The sequence below is a fragment of the Bufo bufo genome, chromosome 8, assembly GCF_905171765.1.
Source record: "Bufo bufo chromosome 8, aBufBuf1.1, whole genome shotgun sequence".
In the NCBI taxonomy this organism is placed as follows: Eukaryota; Metazoa; Chordata; class Amphibia; order Anura; family Bufonidae; genus Bufo; species Bufo bufo.
Genome location: NC_053396.1, coordinates 181,938,951 through 181,961,893, shown reverse-complemented (window position 1 = coordinate 181,961,893; position 22,943 = coordinate 181,938,951). Strand labels below are relative to the sequence as shown.

At 44.5% G+C, this 22,943-nt stretch overlaps 1 protein-coding gene across 2 annotated transcripts in view; it reads right to left on the bottom strand.

Annotated features, from left to right (window-relative positions):
* The window catches only part of PRX (periaxin), a 53,406-nt gene extending 31,670 nt beyond the window's left edge, over positions 1–21,736 (bottom strand). For both annotated transcript variants that reach the window (XM_040406172.1, XM_040406174.1), the window contains exon 1: positions 21,635–21,736. The gene's annotated coding sequence lies outside the window, so the exon portion shown is untranslated. The remainder of the gene's footprint in view (positions 1–21,634) is intronic.
* Positions 21,737–22,943: the final 1,207 nt, after the last annotated feature.

Genomic DNA, 22,943 nt, shown 5'->3' with positions numbered 1-22,943 from the left:
GAGGGTGATCATGATGTTGCACAGGGCCAAGGAGATCCGATGTAATCAATCCAAATAGGAGGTCGCTGATATAACATGAATAATTACCATAGGAAACACCAGTCTGATCCCCTTTATAGGGACTGCCCCACGAGGAGACCACCTTCCCATGTGTCCTACAGTATTGTAATATATGGACACCTGCTAGATCTTGAGCATCTGGTCTTGTGAGATTGCAGAATATTGGAATTTCAGGACTTTTGGATATTAAACAAAATTATTATTATGATAGATTTATATAGTAATGAGTTTCAGCACTACACTGTGTGCGCCACAATATTTAACCCTTACTAAAATCCATACAGTCATATCAAGTGGCGCACTTTCAATGGAGGCAGACCATGGGGCCCATGCTGAACTCCTTCTCTTCTTGACATGAAAACTAGGAGGAGCTCAGTGCAAAGAGATTATTATAGCTTCCATTGCTGTCAATGGTAATTGTATCATTTCCTATGCACTGAGCTCCCCCTAGTGGTCGATGCTGGCAGACAGTTTTGTAATACAATTTTTGAAGATATGATTTAGAGCTGTATTGGTGAGATTTATCATTGTATTTATTGGTGTAAATACATTGAGAAAGTCAGATAAAGTGGGTGAGGCCAAGGGCGGCTTCTTTTAATACACTTTTTTTTAAATAAAAATTTTATTTAAAAAATGTACATTTGTGCGAAATTTGTTGTGTGGCGTTTTGCCTGGGAGTGTTGGCGCACGTGTACTGGTACAATGGGAAGCGGTGCCCATGCTAAGTTTTGCTATGGGACCCTATGAGATCTGCATACGTCCCTGTTCCTATCCTAGCAAATGCAAAATCCTTGATCCTACAATATGCGCCCGTTCCTTCTGGCTGCAATGTACGGAAGCGGAGATAATTTACGTATTCTGCGAGACGTGAATGATTACGTTAGCATTTGTTGATCAACTCCGTGTGAGCGCAATACATGTGTTGACTCAGAAAGAAGCTTTGGTGCCCATTCCAAAATCCCACGCCCGGCACAGCTCTGCCCACGCTGACTGATTCTCATAAAGGTCACTGCTTCATAGACGAAATTCTCTGCCCCTCTAGGGACAATAGGGAGCCATACTCAGACTCCCTCGAAAGGCATTACAGACATACCAAAGAAAGGGTTTTACGCTGCTGAACAATGGCTCCCTTAATACAAGGCAGAACGCCATGCTTCTTAACCCTCCCAGTGCTGGGTTAGTGCCGTGCAAAAATACTGACTGCCATAAGGGGGGTCCAAAAGTAAATCTCCGGTATCTGATATTTGCCTGGTTAAAGGGAGTCTGTCATCAGCATTTCACGTTTGTAACCCTTCCCATAGCTCCCTAGCATGCTTACAGTTAATAAAAACGTTACCTTTAGCATCAATCCTGGACTTATAAAACCGTCAAAAAACGATCTTTGTAGCATATGCAAATGAGGGCTCGCAAGTGCCCAGGGGCGGCGTTACGCTCGTAGGTGCCCTGCTAGCTCAGCCTTTTCTTCGCTTCCCCCCCGCCCCTTCCTTCCCTCCGCCCGCCCATCCTTTCCCTCTGACCGCCGATCTACTAACTTGTTGTTTCGCCGAGATCCCGCGCCTACGCACTCAGTCCGTCGGCCGATGGACCGCCTCCTTTGTTGTGTTTTCGCGTCGTTAGCCGGCGCATGCCCAATAGTTACTGGTATGTCGTACAAGGAATGGGCATCGCAGTGTGCATGCGCCGGCCGACGGACTGAGTGCGTAGGCGCGGGATCTCGGCGAAACAAAAAGTTAGTAGATAGGCGTCAGAGGGAAAGGATGGGCGGGTGGAGGGAAGGAAGGGGCGGGGGGGAAGCGAAGAAAAGGCTGAGCTAGCAGGGCACCTACGAGGGTAACGCCGCCCCTGGGCACTTGCGAGCCCTCATTTGCATATGCTACAAAGATATTTTTTGACGGTTTTATAAGTCCAGGATTGATGCTAAAGGTAATGTTTTTATTAACTGTAAGCATGCTAGGGAGCTATGGGAAGGGTTACAAACGTGAAATGCTGATGACAGACTCCCTTTAAGTCCAAGTACAATGTTACAGGTACGGCCAGGTACACGTCTGCGGGCTGCGCCTTCTTTGCAAACTAAAAAGGACGAAATACTGCCACATACAGCGGTATATTGTCTGGAAGAATGGCAGTATTATAGTGAATGAGATCCGTCGGGCGCCTGCAGCGTCTGGCATATGCCAAAACTGGTGGTTCTGGTATTCTGTTCCTATGCTGGAATCCTAGCGCAGATGTGCACTTAGCCAACAGACAGCAAGACTCAAGAGACGATGATATTTAGCGGCATGTGTGACAGAACCCATGAGAAAATACTGTATATTGCCACGTTAGATGTGGTATTACAAAGGCAGAAGTGTGGCCTGATATAAAATCTGCACTAAGGCCCCTCATCTACCATATGCCATTTATAATATACCAGAAGAAAAAGAAAAATCCAAACTCCTTTATTCCGGTGGATACAAATATTACAGCCGCTCACATCACATGCGGTAAAAACACGCGGTCTTGTGTCAGTTGACGCGTTTCCAACTTAGCAGTAAGACGCCCATGGCTGCCTGAATAGATTCTGTTGCAATAATATATTCAATCTTTATTCATTAAACACAACAAATGCAAAAAGAAAAACACTACAGAAAATATAAAAGCAAGTTCACACTAGGACTAGACGCACCACTAATAGACTGTCCATCAAGAAGCAGAGAAACAACAGATTGCTGCTTGGATTCCAAGTAAATACTGAAAACCGCATTGACTTGCAAATGTCAATGTGAACTGTGGTCAACCAGTACTGTGTTAGGACAGAAAGTCAAACTCAGAGCGCAACCGACCCTGCTCTTCAATGTGAACAGTGACATAGAGTTGCATAAACAAGGTGCTGATTAGAAAGGGGAAAACAGTGGAGAGGCAACATTACAAGGCCTCATGCACACGACCGTATTTTGTTTCCGTGTCCGTTTTTTTTTTTGCAGATAGGATGCGGACCCATTCATTTCAATGGGTCCGCAAAAAACGTGGACAGCACACCGTGTGCTGTCTGCATCAGTATGTCCGTTCCGTTGCTCCGCAAAAAAAATAGTGCATGTCCTATTTTTTTCTAGTTTGCGGACAAGGATAGGCATTATTACAATGGATCCGCAAAAAAAACGGGTCCGCAAAAAAAACGGATGCCATACGGGACATCATCTGTTTTTTTTGCGGATCCGCAATTTGCGGACCGCAAAACACATACGGTCGTGTGCATGTAGCCTAAGGGTCCATTCACACATCCGTAATTCGGGTCCGCATTCGTTCTGCAATTTGCAGACCCATTCACTTTCAATGGGGCTGGAACGGATGCAAATCCACATTTCCTGGATCCGCATCTGCCTTTTCGGGATCCGCATCCGTTTTTTCGGGATCCGTTTTTTCGGGATCCGCAATTTCGTTCCTAAAACAATAGAACATGTCCTATTCTTGTCCGCAATTGTGGACCAGAAAAGGCATTTTCTATTACAGTGTCTGTGATGTGCGGATCCGCAAATTGCAGGTGTCCGTGTTTTGCGGATCCACAATTTGCGGATACGAAAAACACTTATGGACGTGTGAATGGACCCTAACACTAATAATATCAGCAGCCCCTGATATGTTAGTATAAGAAGGATTCGTGATGTAATTTAGATGTTCCAGTATCCGTTGTAGGAATTTCCTGGACGTACTGCCTATATACAATAGGTTGCAATGTGTGCAAGAAATAGCATATATCAAATAGGAGCTGTTGCAGTTCAAATATGAATTAATATTAAATTCCATTGTGTTTTCTGAATCATGGAATTTCTTCACTGGGGCAACTGCAAGTTTTGCAGGGATGACTGCCGCAGCGAAAAAAGCCATTTATAATACTAGCGTCTTCCTCATTAGGCACCAGGGCTTGACTCCGAATGCTAGCTCGCACCCCCTAAAGTTACCCCTTTGTACAGAGGTATTATGCCTTACAAACATTGCCTATAGGGAGCACAGGGGTGCTATAAAGCGGCACATGGAGTGCCCATGGCTTTTGTATTCTGGGTGCAACACAGAACACTGGTACAGACAAACACAATCTTTTATCCTTGAAAATTTAAATATTAATAGGGACAAGGTATAAATTACAGCAACTCCAGGGCACGAGCAGACAATAATGGAGCAGCAGATTTATAGCAATGGTGACGAACAGACAAGAGCTCTGAGCAATGTACAAGATGCAAAATAATTCAGTAGATATGCTTGTTGAAGATACATGGGCACAAATGTAAAGAAAAAAATGCCCCCCTGTGGCATCGCTGCCACCTCAGTGCCCGAGATCAGTGAGCATAGTGCCTAACCTATAAGATGTGTCCTATATTACTAAAAGAAATCTATTCTGATAACGATTGAAACTGCTTAGGTCTTAAAGACAGTGGCAGCGGTACAGCAGGGGGCGTTACCACTATGTCACTATGTCACCTTCTTAGAATTGCTTCTATGTGATGATTTTTAGATGGCACTTGGCTCTTTTGCAGTGACATTTATGCAGCACACATGTAAGTCAGCGACAGCATCTGAAAGCTCTGGATCTGCCGAGGGCGGGGTAATAATTTGGGAAGAGTCCATACTATGTGGTGTTAATGGGGGAGGAGGGGGGTGCTATAGCATCATGCCAGGAATCTCCAATCCTACTTGATGGAGGATAAATGAGGGTCTATTTTTGGACTGGAGAGGAATCCCCTCTGGCTGGCAAAACTCGTCATATCTGCTTGTATCGCCTGTATTAATACGGAATAGACCCACAAGCGCACATTCATTATGTGACGGGCTTTATAATGACATATGGCAATATAGGGCTGTATAGACTGACGAGGCTGGAGACCTGCTGGCACTATGCACTATGGCACGTATATGTCACCAGGCTCTCAAGCACTTAACACTCTAGTGGGTGACAGTAGGTGACAAATAGCCGCTCTTGTAAGTTATCAGCCCAGTGACCTCTAAGTAGAAAGAAAGACGGCATGCTCCATGGCCACTTGCATATTCCTTTTTTGGGGTTTGTAGTGATCAACGGATCAGTTTGCATTCTAATGCATTCTGAATGGAAAAGGATCCGCTCAGAATGCATCAGTTTGCCTCCGTTCCGTCTCCATTCCGCTTTGGAGACGGACACCAAAACGTTGCTTGCACTGTATGTTAGTTGGGTTGCTTTACATGATATCAACTGTGTTCAGTGATGGCGAGCAAAACCCACCACTGAGGTCCAAGTCATAAGTAGACAATCTCGAAAGGATAGAAGCATACACAGGCTTGCCAGGTATGCCCAACATGCGGGCCCACCAGTTGTTGCAAAACTACTACTCCCAAAACTGCAAAAGAATGGATTTCCGTGTAAAATATGCTTTTACTGTTGTGGGGTTTCGCTCTGGTAGATAGGGTAAGCGGGCGCAGTACAGAGGCAAAATAAAAGTTCCTAACTCAAAACGTCAGTGCTTATTCACACTTGAGGCAATTGCACAAAAACAGCACGTAACTTTGCAGTCTTGGTGTTAATTCACACACAATGGAAAGTTCATATTTCACAAGTCACCTTGCTGGCAGTTCTGCCTCCAGTAGTCCACAGCAGGCTTTAGGGGGCCTGTTTCCCATGCGGCTCTCAGCCCTCCAGCACGGCACAAAGCCTCAGATCCCAAAAACAGAGACATCTCTGCTGAGCCCAGCTGCCTATTTAAGGACAGCCAGTTGCTGCCAAAACCCAGACCGGCACTTAATTATTTGACCTCGCCTGGCTGGAAACCAGCCCAGCCCCACATGCTGACTCTGCGCCCAATGACATACCCCAGGTACTTAGTCTCTTCTAACCCTATCGCACATTTTTTGGGGTTAGCGGTTAGGCCAGCTTTCCAAAGGGAGTCCACTACGGCCTGCACTTTGGGTAGGTGACTTTCCCAGACGGTACTGTGGGTGACAATATTGTCCAGGTAAGCCGAAGCGTACCGACGATGTGGACGAAGTACAATGTCCATTAGTCGCTGAAAAGTGGCAGGGGCGCCATGCAGACCAAAGGGTAAGACCTATATTGATATAGCCCCTCAGTTTTCTCTTTGGCAGCCTCCGATAAGGGCACCTGCCAGTACTCTTTCGTGAGGTCCAAAACTGAAAAAAACAGGCTTGTCCTAACCGCTGGATGAGCTCATCAACCCGGGGCATGGGATACGCATCGAATTTGGAAACCTCGTTAAGTTTTCGAAAGTCGTTACAAAACCACAATGTCCCGTCCGGCTTGGGTATCAATACTATAGGACTGGCCCACTCACTTTTTGACTCCTCAATGATGTCTAGCTGCAACATTAGCTGCACCTCCTCCGATATGGCTTATCGCCGATCCTCGGGTACCCGGTATGGTTTTAATCGGACTTTTGCCTGAGGCTCAGTGACAATGTCATGCTGGATTATGGAAGTGCGTCCAGGGAGGTCTGAGAACACATCCGTGTTCTGACTAATAAACTCCCTGGCCTCCTGAGTCTGTTTAGAGGAGAGATTGTCAGCAATTTTTACTGTGGCAGCCGCCTCTCTTGCATCAGACAGAGGGGCCGATACCTCTTCTCCTAGAAAACCCGGCCGCGGCTGTCTTCTGTACAGGTTTCCCTATCTTTCCACGGTTTGAGTAAATTCACATGGTACACCTGCTCCGGCTTTCGGCGCCCTGGCTGGTGTACCTTGTAGTTTACATCTCCAATTTTCTCGAGTACCTCGTAGGGCCCCTGCCACCTAGCTAGGAACTTACTGTCCACGGTCGGCACCAGAACCAAAACCCGATCACCCGGGTTAAAGATCCGGACCCGAGCCTGACGATTATAGACCCGACTCTGGGCTCGCTGAGCTGCCACCATATGCTCCCTAACAAGAGGCAACACTGTCTCTATCCGATCTTGCATCTGGGTATCGTACTCAATGATACTTTTATGTGGAGTGGGTTGTTGTTCCCACGCCTCCTTGGCCATGTCCTAGAGACCGCAAGGGTGTCTGCCATATAGCAGTTCGAAGGGCGAGAACCCAGTAGAGGCCTGGGGTACCTCTCGCACTGCGAACATGAGATAAGGCAGAAGGAGGTCCCAGTCCTTCCCATCTTTAGACACCACCCTTTTTCAACATATTTTTTAATGTTTGGTTAAACCTTTCTACCAGACCGTCCGTTTGCGGATGGTTAACGGACGTCCGTAGTTGTTTTATGTGCAGCAACTTACAGAGTTCCCTCATCACCTTAGATATAAAAGGGGTCCCTTGGTCGGTCAGAACCTCTTTAGGTAGTCCTACATCTCCATTAACTTCTTAGCTATGAGTTTGGCCGAGGTATGTCCCAGTGGCACCACGTCCGGGTACCGAGTGGTGTAGTCTAGAATAACTAAGATGTGTTGATGCCCTCTGGCGGACGGCGGTTATGGGCCTATGAGGTCCACAGCTATTCTGTCAAACGGTACTTCGATAATCCGGAGAGGTACTAGGGTACTACGGAAATGTGGCTGGGGGATAGTTATCTGGCAGGTCGGGCAAGACTTACAAAACTCTTCCACTTCTTTGAATATGCTGGGCCAGTAAAACCGCTGTAGAATACGATCCTGAGTTTTCTGCAGCCCCAGGTGACCCCCGAGAACGTGTTGGTGGGCTAGATCTAACACAAGCTTGCGATAAGCCTTGGGGACCACCAACTGTTCAATAGGCTCTCCCCGTAGTTGGTTTACCCAATATAACATATCCTGATGAACCACAAAACTGTATATGAATGGTATTAATAGGTCATATTCACAGCCACCACTAGATGGGCTGGTGTCACCCTCTCTATATAGATAGGATGAACAGTCTAGTAAGTTAGTCTAATTAGTCAGTTAAGACAAGTCAGTCTAGTCTGAAACAGAAACAAGAGTGAGTGCTGACCGCTTAGCCTGTCCTGGATCTAAGTACCAGCCTGGCCAAGGACAAAAAAGACCTTTATCTACCGAAGAAGCAGGCCAGATGAAGAGAGGGAGCGTAGAGTCAAGGTCATTAGAGAATTGCTGTCGTAAGATTGGATAATTGCAGATCTATGTGAGTACAGTGGAAGTGTGGGTTTGCAACCTGGTCAAAAAAGGTGCAGAACTTAGGCTGCCATTTAGAATCTACTTGAGAAACCTTGTCGCGGTGTCCGGGCTTAGACATGTTCTACACCGTAGGACATGTTGACTAATCTCTCAATTTTAAAATCAGTTTGAGGATTTAGTAATACTGCAGAGTGCACCTGTGTTTGTTATTGTTTTGTTATATTGTTATATTAATTATTACATCCGCACTTGTTACCTTGTGTAGGATGTCTATTGTGGTACTTGTGGTTCGCCGCGGGCATCCTCCATTGTATGCATTTTGCTGGGGATTGCCATTAGCAACGGGCCACAAGTGCAGGATTTGCTCCCCTATATATATGCACAACTGCATGTGGGTTTGAAGCACCTCCTGCTAATGCCAACCTGTCTTCTTAGTTTGTATATATAGATTCCTGGAGGTGTATAAACTCCTATTTAAATGTGCCTGTTTTCCATCTACAGGTCACATTTAGGTGCACCTGTGAGGCCTGGGACATATCAGCAAGTCTTGAGTGGGACTCACAGACTCCTCCCTCCTCCCATTGTAAGCATGGCCACATGCTGGAGGTAACTGGTGAGTTGTTTGTGAGTCGGCCTTATGCTCCTGTAATTTGCCCACTGGCTCCTGGTATCGCCCATACGGCTCAGGTAGGAGAGTGTAGGGTCCCGGGCTACTTGAGAAACTTTGTCGCGGTGTCCGGGCTTAGACATGTTCTACACCGTAGGACATGTTGACTAATCTCTCAATTTTAAAATCAGTTTGAGGATTTAGTAATACTGCAGAGTGCACCTGTGTTTGTTATTGTTTTGTTATATTGTTATATTAATTATTACATCCGCACTTGTTACCTTGTGTAGGATGTCTATTGTGGTACTTGTGGTTCGCCGCGGGCATCCTCCATTGTATGCATTTTGCTGGGGATTGCCATTAGCAACGGGCCACAAGTGCAGGATTTGCTCCCCTATATATATGCACAACTGCATGTGGGTTTGAAGCACCTCCTGCTAATGCCAACCTGTCTTCTTAGTTTGCCATTTAGAATCTGCCCTGTTGGTTGCATTGCTTTACAAAAAGCATTGCACCCCATGCCAGGAAAAGTCAGCTAGAGAAGTTCAGTGGGGCTGAGCGTGATACCAAGCACAACCACTATACAATGTAAGCTGCAAGAAGGCTTCTAAAATAGCTGATCAACGGGGGTCCTGAATGTCGGACCCCCCACCAATCACATACTGATGACTTATCCTGAGAATAGGTCATCAGTATCAAAATCTTGGAAAACCCCTTTAAAGAGACACCTGTACAGCCGTGAAACCCATAGTATCTGTGGAAAGTGCATTTTGTGTTTCAACCGCCAGTCCACTCCATGCTGAGAACTGTCCGGATTTGTTTGCATTTGAATTCTTCATTAAAGAACTTTTCTGCTGTACATCATTGCTTCCTGAACCGCTACACTGTATATCTCTGGTGTCATCAACGGAGACCTGCCTTGCACCTCAAAACCTCCAACATCAAGGGCACCTCAACAGTCATCAGGAAGGAGAACCCCACAACCAGAGTGTGCTCCAAAGGGAAAAAATGTGCTCCCTTCCTATTACTGCACAGCCCAAGGGAGCAACAGAGTGAATGAGCACTACTACCACCATTCTTGCTATTATGCCATTTGTATCTTTCATGTCCTAGATCAGGGATCAGCACTCCAGCTGTTCAGAAACTACAACTCCCAGAATGCTTCATTCACTTCTGTGAGAGTTAGAAGATGTTTGCATGCTGGGTGTTGTAGTTTCACAGCAGCTGGAGTGCCGAAAGTTGCTGGTCTTTGTCCTAGATCCATTCAAATCTATCCTGTGGTGGTGTCTTACCAAAGTTAGGAGGTCGCTGCTTTCCTTTACATCTGTCCTGGGGGGAATTTCTCACCTGGTAAAAGACAAACTCCCAAGTGTGCCAGTGAAACCTTCTAATATGAAAATGACAAATCCGCCTTGTGCTTTAGCGAATCTTACACAATGATATATTAGTAAAATTGTGTAATAATCACATTAATATGAGATCTGTGAATTCTAAGGTGTTTCTTTAAGGTATTCAAAACACTTTCTTCAGTTGGTTCCATTAAATAGGGTCTATGAGCAGAGGAGGAGAGCGGGGCAAGGGCAAAACATGGGCTCTTTTTCTGGTGCTGGTTCATGTCACCATACCATCTTTATGCCATCCTCATGATCCTCCACATTTGGCCCTCACTTGGCTCTCCGCTTCTCTATGGAGTGGAAACTTGTTCTGTTTTACACCACCCAATGAGAAGAAGTCTGGGACAACTTGATTTGGGTTTCTTCCTTGAAGAGCCTCCTCAGTTATGTATCCACTTGTCAATCAAATATTTTAACTTTACAATAAGCCAAAGAAGAAATATTTAAAGAATCTTTGCATATTTTCAAATTGTATTAAAAGGAAGGAAAAGCTCTTTCCTGTCATCCGTGGTCTCCACCAGTCGACAGACCCAAGGGCGTCATCTCTTGCCTCACCCACTAACGCACAGTGCCTCAGCATCCGGGTGCTGGCCATTGGCCTCATATTCTATTTACGTCTAAGATAATCTACTCACATCCTTCCGGTCTCGTCATGCCGTGACATCCACACCAACACAATGACATAGTAATCATCCAATAACGCAATGATTCATGAAACATTCCTTGTTAGGGACCACTAATGGATTGGCCTGGATTAGAATCAAACAGAAGTTATGCCTGGTATGTCTATGGAAATGGCTTCACCAGTAAGGACACTGTCACCATTTCTGGGACCTTGGGTGTAATGGAACTTGATAATGATGATGGTTATACATGTTTTCCTTTGGGCCTAAACATAAATATCCTACTTTCTTTCCTAGCTATTATTCAGGAATTTATTTAGTCTCTCACTCTTTATATTATATCATATTGGAGGGAAAGCAGTAATATGATGAAAGTCTCAGCACTAACAATGAATGGGCACCAACGAAGAGTCATTGTATCTTAACGTGGCTCTGATGGTCTCATTGCTACTCTATTTGAGGGCCGTATAGGATACAGGAGGAAACACAGACCTCAGGGATGTATAGTTTTCTATGATTATATTTGGTATTTTTCCATATGCTACCCTCGCACACTTATAGGCAAAGCCTGTGATTCCTGCTTCCCCAACCACTCATAGATAAAGCCTGTGAGTCCTGCTTCCCCAACCACTCAAAGATAAAGCCTGTGAGTCCTGCTTTCCCAACCACTCATAGATAAAGCCTGTGAGTCCTGCTTCCCCAACCACTCATAGATAAAGCCTGTGAGTCCTGCTTTCCCCAACCACTCATAGATAAAGCCTGTGAGTCCTGCTTCCCCAACCACTCATAGATAAAGCCTGTGAGTCCTGCTTCCCCAACCACTCATAGATAAAGCCTGTGAGTCCTGCTTTCCCCAACCACTCATAGATAAAGCCTGTGAGTCCTGCTTTCCCCAACCACTCATAGATAAAGCCTGTGAGTCCTGCTTCCCCAACCACTCATAGATAAAGCCTGTGAGTCCTGCTTCCCCAACCACTCATAGATAAAGCCTGCGAGTCTTGCTTCCCCAACCACTCATAGATAAAGCCTGTGAGTCCTGCTTCCCCAACCACTCATAGATAAAGCCTGTGAGTCCTGCTTTCCCCACTCGCCAATAGAGAAAGCCTGTGAGTCCTGCTTCCCCAACCACTCATAGATAAAGCCTGTGAGTCCTGCTTCCCCAACCACTCATAGATAAAGCCTGTGAGTCCTGCTTCCCCAACCACTCATAGATAAAGCCTGTGAGTCCTGCTTCCCCAACCACTCATAGATAAAGCCTGTGAGTCCTGCTTCCCCAACCAGTCATAGATAAAGCCTGTGAGTCCTGCTTCCCCAACCACTCATAGATAAAGCCTGTGAGTCCTGCTTTCTCCACTCGCCAATAGAGAAAGCCTGTGAGTCCTGCTTCCACAACCACTCGTAGATAAAGCCTGTGAGTCCTGCTTCCCCAACCACTAATAGATAAAGCCTGTGAGTCCTGCTTCCCCAACCACTCATAGATAAAGCCTGTGAGTCCTGCTTCCTTTGCCCACTCATAGAGAAAGCATGTATGTCCTGTTTCCTCCTCCCACTCATAGAGAAAGCCTATGAGTCCTGATTCCCCCCGCCCACTCATAAGGAAAGCCTGTGAGAAAGGCTATATTGAGCAGCAGTGGTCATTCGCAACTTGCCGTTCCATTCATTTGGAGGAACAGGACCCCTTTCTCGTGATCCATGGGGGTCCAAGTCCCTGGATCAGACACTTATCCATCATCTTGGCACAACACCTTTAACTGTTACATAGCTCCTGTGAGTAATCCATTCACAAAATCCAGGTCGCTATAGATATCTGCTTTATCCTTAACCCCTTCACGCATTGTCACATACATGTACGTGAAGGAATGCGGCTTCTTGCCACATCCTCACGTGCATGTACGTGATGTGTTCAGCAGCACGGACCCGGCTGTTACTGATAGCCGGGCCCCTGCTGCATCCGCCGGCATCTCTGTATGCGGTAATGCCGGCTGATTAACCCTTTCACATGCCAGAATAAGCGCTGACCGTGGCTCGTGCGGGGTTTGCAGAGGGAGGGGGCTCCCTCTGACACCATTGACCCCCCGCGCTGCGGTGACAGGGGGCCGATGGTTGCCATGGCAGCTCCGATGCCTTACACAGGCATCGGAGCCTGCCAGCTACGGTAGCCCAGGAGATCCAGCCTGCAGGCTGGGTCTCCTAGGCAACTGTCAGCGTCTTACTGTGTAAGATGCTGACAGTTCAATTTAGTACAATATAGAATGTATTGTACTGAATTGAAACAGGGATCAAACCCTGAAAAGATGAAGTCCCACAGTGGGACAAATATAAAAAGTTAAAAAAAAGTGGAAAAAAAGAGGGTTTTTTTATAATAAAAAAAATTTAAGTTTCAAATAAAGAAAAAAAAGCCCCCTCACTATAAAATTGTGTTTAAAAATAAATAAATAAAAAACATACATATTAGGTATCGCCACGTCCATTATGACCTGCTCTATAAAAATGTCCCATAATGTACACAAACATAGAAAAGGATTCATTACGGTAAGAGCAGTGAGACTATGGAGCTCTCTGCCTGAGGAGGAGGTGATGGTGAGTTTACTAAAGGAGTTCAAGAGGGGCCTGGATGTATTTCTGGAGCGTAATAATATTACAGGCTATAGCTACTAGAGATGGGTCGTTGATCCAGGGAGTTATTCTGATTGCCATTGGAGTCAGGAAGGAATTTTTTCCCCCTTAAGTGGGGAAAATTGGCTTCTACCTCACAGTTTTTTTTTTCCTTCCTCTGGATCAACTTGCAGGATAACTGGCCGACCTGGATGGTCTTTTTTCGGCCTTATATACTATGTTACTATGTAATCTACCAGCTTAAGTGAATGCCGTAAAAAAAAAAAAATGAGCAAAAAATTTAATTTTCTTGTCACCTTACATCACAAAAAGTGTAATTCCAGGCGATCAAAAAGACACATGTTCCCCCTTATAGTACCAATCAAACCATCATCTCTTCCCGCAAAAAATGAGCCACTACATAAGACAATCGCCCAAAAGATTAAAAAATATATGGCTCTCAGAAAAAAACATGATTTTTTGTCTTAATAAATGCTTTTATAGTGTAAAACTGAAATAAATGTAAAAAAAAAGACAGATTAGGTATCACCGCGTCCGTAACAACCTGCTCTATAAAAATATCACATGATCTACCCCCTCAGGTGAACGCTGTAAAAAAAATAAAACTGTGCCAAAAATTAATTTTTTTTGTCACCTTCATCACAAAAAGTGTAATTCCAAGCGATCAAAAAGTCATACACAAATGGTACCAATCAAACCATCATCTCTTCCTACAAAAAATAAACCCCTACACAAGATTATCAGCAGAAAAATAAAAACATATATAGCTTTCAGAATATGGTAACAAAAAAAAATGCATAGCAGGTATTGCTATGTCTGTAATGACCTGCTCTATAAAAATATCACATGATCGACCCCCTCAGCTGAACGCTGTTAAATAAACATAAATAAAAACTGTGCCAACATTTTTTGGTCACCTTGACCCAAAAAAGTGTCATAATGAATGATCAAAAAATCGTATGTACCCAAAAATGGTACCAATAAAAATGTCAGATCTTCCTGCAAAAAAAAGAGCACAAGACGATCGGCAGAAAAATAAAAGAAATGTAGCTTTCAGAAAATGAAGACAAAACTGAAACAACAAAAAAAATACACATATTTGGTATTGTCGCATCAGTATCAACCTGCTCTATAAAAGCAACACATGATCTATCCTGTGAGGAGAATTACGTAAAAAAAAAACTGTTTTTCGTTACCTTGCCTCACAAAAAGCGTAATATCAAAAATCATATGTACCCCAAAATAGTACCAATAAAACTGTCACCTCATCCCGTAGTTTACAAAATGGGGTCACTTTTTGGGAGTTTCTACTCTAGGGGTGCATAAGGGGGTCTTCCAATGTGACATGGCAACTTAAAATTATCCCAGCGACATCTGCCCTCCAAAATCCTTATGTTTCTCCTTTCCCTCTGTGCCCTGCTGTGTGCCCATACAGCAGTTTACCATCACATGTGGGGTGCTTCTTTAAACTGGAAAATCAGGGTAATAAATATTGCGTTTTCTTTGGCTGTTAACCCTTGCTGTGTTACAGGGAAAAATAGTTCGTTTTTTCTTACAGTACAAAATGAAAATAAAATTTAACAGTGCTGATTCCGAGTACAACAGAACACAATCTGCCAACATAACAGGTATACAGAATTATATCACATTGAACAGACAGAAACATACAGATCTAATGAGTAATCTGCACTGTAAAGGGGAGTTCAAATACTCCCTGTTCAATTCCATATTAGAGTTGACTCGGATCACCTACTGTCTATCCAAACTTGTCGCCCATCTCCCGCCCTCCCCATGATGGTCATCTCGGTAAACTTCACCAATGATCGCTCCAGTCTCTCTCCCCTCCCTCACCTCGCTCCGCCCCGGGACAGAGATGACACATATTCAGGAGGGAAAAATAGATTAAAATGGAAAAATTTTTATTTCACCTCCATTTTCCTTTCATTCTTGTGGAACACCTAAAGGGTTAACAGAGTTTGTAAAAATCTGTTTTGAATAACTTGAAGGGCGTAGTTTCTAAAATTGGGTCATTTATGGGTGGTTTCTACCATGTAAGCCCCAGAAAGTGACTTCATAACTGAACTGGTCCTTAAAAAAGTGGGTTTTGGAAATTTTCTTTAAAATTTTAAGAACTGCTTCTAAAATTCTAAGCCTTCTAACGTCCTAAAAAAATAAAATGACAACATGATGCCAACATAAAGTAGGCATCTGGGAAATGTAAAGTAATAACAATTTTATGAGGTATCACAATCTGCTTTAAAAGCAGAGACATTCAAAATTAAAAAAAATTGAATTTTTCTAAATTTTCTGTAAATTATGGATTTTTTTTATAAATAAAGGTGGAACATATTGACTCAAATTTACCACCAACATGAAGTACAATATGTCACGTGAAAACAATGTCAGAATCGCTTATATAAGTAAAAGCGTTCCAGAGTTAATACCAGATAAAGTAAAACATGTCAGATTTGCAAAATGTGGCTTGGTCCTTATGGTGAAAACTGGCTTGGTCTAGAAGGGGTTAAGGAACTCTCCTACTTGAAAAAAGGCCACAACCAGGTTCTCCAGACATACCATGAATGATGGGATTCTTATTCCAGTACATTAAGGTCACTTTAAACCAACTTGTATATGACATTGTTAGGTTAGGTCTCCACATAGTCACTTGGTCAGCGGTGGCAGAGCTGGAGACTTTCATGGTGTAATAAGATGTGCAAGATTCGTAAGAATTCCAACATGGTTACAATTCCATTTGGCCTCTTTCACACGTCAGTGAATCATGGATGTGTCCTGTCCATGGTCTCCACAAACCTCTCATGTATCCAATGTATATTGACACATCAGTGGCTTTCCATGGATCGTGAGATTGTGTTGACACCACGGGAGAATGTCCTGTTTGTGTTCGTGATTATGGATCCCTCATGTACATTAAAGGTTTATGGCTCCATGAAAACCATGGACATAACACGGATGGCATCTGTGGTTTTCACGGACTATTAGTAGGAGATGCTGTGGAAATCAATTTTCAGCCTATGGATGACACACGAAGGGCAAAAAACGTACACACGGACAAAACACAGATCCTTCACAGATAAGCAGGGGCAGACTGGGAACTTAAAATGGCCCTGAAAAAAAAAAAACTAAAAGTGACCTCATATTTTAGGCAGGTTCAAGTTGACTGAAGGTGGGCCAACACAAGCAGGCAGGGATAACAGAAGTGGGACTGGTAGCAATACCACGGTGCAGCACAAGACACCGCCCCTGCAGAACCAAATACCACAGTGACGCCCAAGGCACCGCCCCTGCAGAACACAGTGCAGCACAAAATACGGCAGCAGCAGAATCAAATATCCCAGTGCAGCACATAATTCCACTGCCCCCTCCGCAACATTCAACTGTATCGCCATCCTGAGGATACAGTTGAATTCAGGATGGGACCTGCAGCCGTTGTCCAGATACAGAAGTGTCTGATGCTCCTACATTATTTACAGGGCCGGTGCAACCATATAGGCGAACTAGGCGTTCGCCTAGGGCACCGGCCTGCTGGGGGCGCCCTGGTGGGCTCGGCCGTGGAACACGGCCGTGTGCATGAGGCCTGAGTGAGTGTATGTTTTGCCTCATTCACACGTCAGTGTTTTGGTCAGTGATTTCCTTCAGTGATTTTGAGTCAAAACCAGGTGCGGCTCCAAACACAGAACAGGTGCAGATCTTTCCCTTCTACCTTATCTCTGTGGAGGCTCCAATCCTGGTTTTGGCTCACAATCACTGATGGAAATCACTGACCAAAACACTGACGTGTGAATGAGGCTTATGTCTGTCTTTCTGTCAGTAAATGTATGTGTGTCTGTCATTGAGTGTCTGTATGTCAGTGAGTGTGGATGTCTGTCGGTCAGTAAGTGTCTGTGTGTTTGTCAGTGAGTATGTGTGTGTGTTTGTCTGCCAGTGAGTGAGTGTCTGTCAGTGAGTTTCTGTGTGTGTGTGTGTGTTTCAGTGGGTAGGTGTATGTCTGTCAGTGAGTGTCTGTCAGTGAGTGAGTGTGTGTCTGTCTGTCAGTGAGTGTGTGTCTGTCTGTCAGTGAGTGTATGTGTGTCTGTCAGTGAGTATGTCTGTCAGTGAGTGTCTGTCAGTGAGTGTATGTGCACATCATTCAGTGAGTGTCTGAGTGCGTGTCTGTCTGTCAGTGAGTGTGTGTCTGTCTGTCAGTGAGTGTATGTGTGTCTGTCAGTGAGTATGTCTGTCAGTGAGTGTCTGTCAGTGAGTGTCTGTCAGTGAGTGTATGTGTACATCATTCAGTGAGTGTCTGAGTGCGTGTCTGTCTGTCAGTGAGTGCGTGTCTGTCTGTCAGTGAGTTTCTGTGTACGTCATTCAGTGAGTGTCTGAGTGCGTGTCTGTCAGTGTGTGTGTGTGTGTGTCTGTCAGTGAGTGAGTGACATGAGGGGGCGGCAAAATGGATCTTATCCTAGGGCGGCAAAAATCCTTGCACCGGCCCTGATTATTTAATGCTGAGAATATCAGATTATGTACCCAACTGGTGGCCGGGAGGAGGGCTCCAACATCCCCCAGCGCATCAGCCCACCAGGAAATTTCCCTGTAGGGTCTATGGCCAGTTCACCCCTGCAGATGAGCCACTGACCACCTTGTCATCGATGTCATCACGGACATGGACGTGTGAAAGAGGCCTTTTCTTGCAACTTTTTTCCCTCTTAGGAAAACTTTGAGGTCACCAATGCCACGATTTTAGCACATCCTACAGGCGCCCAGATGTCACCATAGACTCTTATCCTAAAATCATCCACTCAGCAGCAAAACCAGATACTATTTGTGGTAGACACCACAGAGAAGCCATATAAACAGAACTGATGATACAATTGCGATACAGAATAAAGACACAATGTACAAGATAACACTCCAACAATAGCCCCGACCATCCTCGGCCTAAGTAACGGTCCGGGCTCTGGGAACACAATTGTATCTGATGTGCACTTCAAGGTAAGGTCAGGTGGAGCAGAATATGTGGATACAGCAACTGCTACAGAATACAAGGACCTAGCTTGTCCACTGCATTGTCCATGAGGCGGGAGGGATGTGGGGAGAGGGTATGAAATCTGTAGGGTACTGAGAATTACCTGCAGCCGAATAACAATGCATACATACGATATATGGGCATTGTTACACCTCCGAACTGTCCTACAATACTGCTCATATAATAAGTCCCATACATAATTAATACTGCTTGTATAGTCAGCCACGACTGGAAACCAGAAATAAACTGCTGTTGATGGATCCATTTTTCTTATGGTATAAGGCTGTAGGGCGGAATCTCTGCTGTTTTTGCTGTAGAATCTGCACGTGTTAGGCCTCTTTCACATGTTAGTGAATCACAGACAGGACACGTGTCCATTGATTTTAACATGCTTATGCTTCATGCACACAACCGTATCCGTTACGCGGACCCCACAAAATACGGACACGGCCTGTGGACCCATTGGGAGACATTTACTAAGACGGCTTTTTATGCCGGTCTTAGTTGTCCCCCCTGCACTGCCGTAGTAGATGGTTAATGTATGACGAGGCGTTCGCCTTGTCATAAATTAAGCGCATATATGGCAGTCCATGCGCCTGTCTAAAAATCCGTTTTTAATCTACATTTTCGCCTGTTCCCAGGCAAAAAAGTAGTACATTTTCCGGGACCGTCATTTCGGTCCCAGCTCCACCCCCGCTCCACCTGTCTGTTGTACTTGGTATAAAAACGTCTCTGTGTCAACAAAATATTGCCGCACGGGCGTTTAAAATAGTCACAAAAAGGCCCTTTGTAAACTATTTTTATGCCAGAAGACCTTAATAAATGACCCCCATTGACTTCAATAGGTCCATGGTCTGCCCTTTGCAAACAAGTAGTGTTGAGCGAATCGAAGTCAGGGAAAATTCTATTCGCCACCAAGCCGAATTTCCTCGTGCTTCATGGTAGCGAATAGATTTTCCCTGAATGGCGGTAAAAAAAAAAAATCATACTTACCTCATCCGTTTGATCGCGATGGGCCGGCTGTCGCCATCTTGATTGAAGATCTCGCATGAAATCCAGTGCGCTGTGATGTATGACGTCACCACACTGAGAGACCTGATGACATCATCACGGCCCTCGCAAGATTTCATGCTAGATCTTCAATCAAGATGGCAGCTGCCGGCTCTTCGCAAGCAAATGGACGAGGTAAGTAGGATTTCATTATTTTATTTTTTTTACACTGTGATTTTTACTTTTACTTTTGTGTTTTAAAGGGAACATATGCAAATTAGCCTTAGATGAATCCTGTCCCTGACTCATCTCACGTACAGGACACATCTCCGGTTAATTTGCATATGTATCAAATCGTTTTTTTTACACAATAAAAGCACACAGAGCTATGGGGACTGGGTATTGAGGATGTGCTAGCGGCCATCTAGCAACCCATGTCCTCAGCTCTATACACAAAATCCCGGTGACAGGTTCCCTTTAAATTTTACTGTCAGATGCCGCGATCATCTATGAACGCGGCATCTGAGGGGTACAACAACGAGGGCGGTGCATTCGCCGCTCCCTGTCATTGCACCCACTACTTACAAAGAAATGCGCTTTGTGAAGTCATTTGTCATGAAGCACATTTTTTTTTTAAATTCGGCGAAGCCGCTGAATCTAATTTTTCAATACTTTGCTCATCACTACAGACAGGACACCTCCATAGTAAGTGACGGTTTATCTCTATGGTATGCCCTTAAGGGCACGGTTATACAACAACAATTCAAAGGGTACGGCTACAGGGCGACACTTCATGTAATGCATTTCAATGGTGTCGCAATGCAACACGACTGCAATGCGACAGTTGCAAAAAAGTCAGGCTTGGATGCGTCGCAGTATGTCGCATTGCAAGACCGTACATGAAATGTCGCGCGACGCGTGTTTCTGTGCAGCCGTACCCTTAGATTCCCATGGATGGATGTTGTGCCACTACTGGGACTGAGCATCATTCAGGGTAGTTGCAATCACCGCTTGTTTTTCCGTTCTTCTGATCCGCCAGAAGAACAGGGGGAAAAAAAAAAAACGGATTCTTCATTTTGAGCAACCATTGTGCTCAATTTTGCATCCGTTTTAGCTGGCTGAGATCCGTTATTTTAGGAAAAAGCTAAAGGGGCAGTGAAGTCAAAGTAGTCGGACCCCCACTAATCAGATAGTGATTGGATACTCTAGCACAGGGATCAACAACAGCTGTTATGAAACTACAACTCTCAGCATGCTCCATACACTTCTTTGACTGTTCTGAGAACAGCCAAGCAAATGTGCATGCTGAGAGTCATAGTTGGTGACCTGTGATCTAGCAAAATGTCATACCTTACTATGGTGGGACAACCCTTTTAACTTGACACATGAGTACTAAATACACCTAGAAGGCTCTCATAGACATTGGGATCCTCCTTCGTGAGCTCCCCTCACTTTTGATGGTGAGAATTTCGCAGCATGCAGCACTCTTCTTGCCGTCAACATGACAAGAACCCTGATGGACTCCATCGTAGGTCAATGAGGTCCATCGGTGACTGGCTAGATCCAACATACTACGGATTCCTCACATCATCATGGCTTCTGGCTTAAACAGAAGCCAAGACGCTGGTGTGAATACCGTCTTATCTTAATGAGCATCATTTATGTGTACTATCTATGACAGCAACATCGGGGGCTTCTGTGAGCTGGGACCCCCTGCGATTATTATAATGAAGGATGGATAAGGCATGCAGCGGCCCTCCCATAAAACAGCTGCATATGATGGATAATATATATAATATTTCCAGTAATGTACATACACATACTGGTAGATTTAGATTGTAATATATATATAATTATTTATATTATTTATATATATTTATTTATATTTATATATAATTATTTATATAATTTTAAATATATATTTTTTATCATTTTTGTATGTAATTTCTAGAATTACAGCTTCATTCCCCCCCCCCCCCCCCAGCTCAGATGATTGACACAAATATGGCGTGTGATAATGTTTTACAGCCCCTGTCGATTCAGTCATATACAACTCTGGATGCGGCGTTATATACATCATTCACACCTATAGGCAGCAGTGATAGGCTGCAAGAACTGCCAAAGAGAAAGGTACAACCAAAGTTCGTGATCGAGCACTGACATGAAACGCGTGGACTGATGTGAGAGATTACAGTCTGTGTACAGCGCTGCAGTATACGCTGGCGCTATAGAAATCGTGAGCAGTATAGTCGAGGAGCCGTACTCACCAGGTTATCAGCCTCTAGCTGCGGTGCCCTCTGTCAGATCCCCCCAGCCTGCTCGCTCCAGTGTGTGAGCTGTCACTGCTACTCTGACACTCAATGCCAGAGGGAGAGGCTAGGGAGAAGGGGAGAGGGCTGACGCTTCCCAAAAAGTCTCTGTCCGGCCTGTGATTGGCTGCAGGATGTTGACATCAGTGAAACACTTCCAACTTTTGACATGCAGTCTCAGTGTTACCAGATGGCGATACTATCCTTCCCAGCTCACTATCCTCAGTGCAACCGCAAAGGATCCTTACTGTAAAGGAGGGCATTATGAGCAGCTCCCTCCTGCGTACAGAGAAATTCCTTTGATACGGCATTTAATTATCCAAAATATCCGCATGTCTCCGGATTCTTACAGATTAGACAACCCCTTTTTGTAAGAAATCTGTGGGGGTGAGGGGGAAAATGAGTGTTCAATTTCCTTGCAGCGCCTCCACAGGATAAATGAAGCATTACACAGCTTTCCTTTAAATCGATGGATCGCACTTTGTAGCTGCTCTTTACTATGGCTAATTTATGGCAGTCCTCAGTGGTGGATTCTGTGCGATTAACTCAAAAGGGTTGTGTCACGAAACATTCCACATATTTCAAACCAGCTCCTGGATCTGATTACTTTTGTAATTGCATGTAATAAAAAATTTAGCACAGCCACTCAGATATTCAATAAAATGTATTTGTATAGCGCCACCTGCTGTTTGTCATTTTCCTTATTTTTTTGTCCGTCTCACTCAGCTGGTCGAACGTGTTCAGTTTAAATCTGCCAGCCATATGTTCTGTTAGAAGCTGGGGCAGTTAAAGGGAACCTGTTGGGGCAGTTAAAGGGAACCTGTCATGTGGATATTTGATTATAATCTAACTAATTATATACAATCATTAACTACTAAAAAGTGCCTTAGATGTATTCACTTACTGGTGTGACAGATGGTTACCTCATAATATACACACAAAGATGCCGCATGCTAATGAGCTGATTTGAGTCCAGCGTGATGTCAGTGAGTCCAGCGTTTATTTAATTAACAGCTATAGCCACTCCCCTGCCCACCTGCTGCTGATTCATATGGAAAATAACTGTCAATCAGCAGCAGGTAGGTGGGAAGAGTCAGGAACTCATGAATATTCATGACTCATCATTATCAGCTGGAGCTTTTCAATACAAGATGTTGGCAGATTGACACTGGGTCAATTAAAGAAAGTGACCCAGCATTGTGCTAAGAGAATCAGTCACTTATTTATGTTGCCCTTAGTTAGGACACCATAAAACTGGTGACAGGTT